Genomic DNA, 3,101 nt, shown 5'->3' on the forward strand with positions numbered 1-3,101 from the left:
AAGTCTCTGCAAGCATATCGTTCACAGGCTAGTGGGAAAGAAAATCAGGTTGATAGAAAAACAAAGTAATGCGTAATGGTTTAGCCTCAGGGCCGGGTACTGTGGTGTGGAGGCGAAGCTTTCTGATTTGAATCGCACCTCTGCTGCCTACTGATGACCTTAGCAAACCACTTCGCAGGCAATAATACTTCCCCATTATCGTTTATTTCCTAAGAGATGGGTTTTGTGCATTAAAAAATTATCCATAGGCAGGGCGCCTGGGTGGCTCAGTCAGTTAGGGGTCCAACTTCGGCTCAGGTCAGGATCTCGCGGTTCATGAGTTCGAGCCCCGCATCAGACTCTGTGCTGACAGCTCAGAGCCTGGAGCCTGCTTCGGATTCTGTGTCTCCCTCTGTCTCTGCCCCACCCCTGCATGCGCTCTAGCTCTCTCTGTCTCTCAAAAATGAATAAATGTTTAAAAAAATTTTTTTTAATTATCCATAGGCTATATTGCTTTAAAGAATTCATATTCAGAGCGCCTGGGTGGCTCAGTCGGTTAAGGGTCCCACTTCAGCTCAGGTTGTAATCTCATGGTTTGTGGGTTCGAGCCCTGCATCGGGCTCAGTGCTGACAGCTCAGAGCCTGGAGCCTGCTTGGGATTCTGTGTCTTCCTCCCTCTCTGCCCCTCCCCTGCTTGTGCTCTGTCTCTCTCTGTCTCTCAAAAGTAAACTTAAAAAAAAAATTTTTTTTTAAAGAATTCATATTCAATTTACTAAAAAAAGAAATTCAATTTACTAAAAAAAAAGGCCAGCCTTAAGGGCAGTTCAGCTTACAAATCATATTCTATTTACAAATCTGGCAACCCTTAACCCCCTTCTTGGGGGCTATTGATAATATTTGACTCACTTTACAAATGTATGAATCGATTCCTTTAAAGACTTTAAATCCCACTGTTGAATGTACTATGTTTAGTTTCCTTTTAAAGTGTTTTCTTTTTTTTTTCAAGGTTGAAAACAGATTTTATGATATAGCTCTTCTGCTTGCTTTTCCTTTTTTAAGACACAAGATATAAATATTTTTTATTTTTTTATTATTTTTATTCCAGTAGAGTTACCATACAGGGTTATGATGCTGTGCACGGCAGGGGCACACCTTCATCCGCACCACCGGTGTCCCCCATCCCCCCAGCACCTTGGACGAAGTATTTGAACCAACAAATAAGATTCCCCAAATACTTAAAGAAGGCTTGTAAATCGGGGCACCCGGGTGGCTCAGTGGGTTAAGCGTCTCAGGTCATGATCTCATGGTTCTTGAGATCGAGCTCCGAGTCCGGCCCTACACTAACAGCACTGTCTGCTTAGGATTCTCTCTCTTTCTCTCTCTCTCTCTGAAAATAAATAAATAAACTTAAAAAGAAAAAGAAGGCTTGTAAATCTAGTACATTGGGCTTCTAAGTACGGTCATTCTTAAATTGCCTTAAAGTATTGCATGCTTCATATAAACTTACTCATACGTTTTTGGTTTTGTTTCTAGGTTCTGTTTTTTTTATGCTCCCACTCGTCGTATTTTCAGAGGACACGATGCAAAACAGGCCTTTCAACTCTAAGACACACACACATGCTAGTGACGAATATTCTCGCTTTATAGATGAAGATGTTCAAGGTACGTCGTGGGCCAAGGCCTCTCAGTGCTGGTGCTGTCTCTTGCACGCTTGCTGAGGTGAGTTGGCAGGGGAGCCCGGGCCCTCATACCCTTACTCCTGGAATCTGTTAGGTGGCTTTCCAATGCACAGAGAGAGAGAGACAGGTAGGGGTGCAAGGGAGCTCGTGCTCAGACCGGAAGAGAAAAGCGTTTGGTAGTATTTAATGGGCCTCCCTCCACGTGGCTTCAAGCTAACAGGACACAGGCTCCGCCCACACCCTTGATCTTCTCCTCGGCTCTTCTACTGAAGAACGTGGCCTTCACGATGACAGGCTCTGCCAAGGTTGACAGTTGGGCAGAAGCTCTGGTTCCTCCTTAAGTGCTCATGCCTCGTGCCAACTTTTCCGAAGTAACCTGGATGATTCTCGTCAGAGTTGATCCCGTGGCGATGCATGCCACCAGCATTACCCCAGTCTCTTGGGCACTTCTGGTGCTTGTCGATGTGGCCATGGCCATGGCTCACGTGGCCCGGACGTTTCCTGCATGTCGGCAGCCCAGAGGAAAGAGCTGGTTTTTGGTTTTTTTCATATAATTTATTGTCAAATGGGCTAAACATACACTGGGGAGAGTGTGCTCCTGCTTTAGGGGGTAGATTCCCGTGGTTCATCCCTTACATTCAACACCCAGTGCTCATCCCAACAAGTGCCCTCCTCAATGCCCATCACCCATTTTCCCCTCTCCCCCCCCCCACCCCGCCCCATCGACCCTCAGTTTTTTCTCTGTATTTAAGAGTCTCTTATCATTTGCCTCCCTCCTTCCCTCTTTGTTTGTAACTATTTTTTCCCCTTTCCCTCCCCCATGGTCTTCTGTGAAGTTTCTCAAGTTCCACATATGAGTGAAAACATGATTATCTGTCCTTCTCTGACTGACTTATTTCACTCAGCCTAATACCTTCCAGTTCCGGGGCACCTGGGTGGCTCAGTCAGTTGAACGTCTGACTTTGGCTCAGGTCATGATCTCGAGGTCTGGTCCATGAGTTCGAGCCCCATGTCAGGCTCTGTGCTGACAGCTCGGAGCCTGGAGCCTACTTTGGATTCTGTGTCCCCCTCTCTCTCTGCTTCAACTCCGCTCACACTGTCTCTCCCTGTCTCTCAAAAATGAATAAACGTTAAAAAAAATTAAAAAATAATACCTTCCAGTTCCATCCGTGTTGTTGCAAATGGCATGATCTCATTCTTTCTCACTGCCAAGTAGTGTTCCATTGTATATATAAACCAGATCCTCCTTATCCATTCGTGAGTTGATAGACATTTGAGCTCCTTCCATAATTTGGCTATTGTTGATAGTGCTGCTATAAACATTGGGGCACACGTGCCCCTACGCATCAGCACTCCTGTATCCTTTGGATAAAGTCCTAGTAGTGTTATTCCTGGGTTGTAGGGGAGTTCTATTTTTAATTTTTCGAGGAACCTCCACCAGTT

General features: G+C 45.5%; 1 pseudogene; it reads right to left on the minus strand.

The window, feature by feature from the left end:
- Nucleotides 1–1,500: 1,500 nt before the first annotated feature.
- On the minus strand, nucleotides 1,501–2,321 carry LOC123585571 (annotated as a pseudogene).
- Nucleotides 2,322–3,101: the final 780 nt, after the last annotated feature.

This window comes from Leopardus geoffroyi, chromosome C3 (assembly GCF_018350155.1).
Source record: "Leopardus geoffroyi isolate Oge1 chromosome C3, O.geoffroyi_Oge1_pat1.0, whole genome shotgun sequence".
In the NCBI taxonomy this organism is placed as follows: Eukaryota; Metazoa; Chordata; class Mammalia; order Carnivora; family Felidae; genus Leopardus; species Leopardus geoffroyi.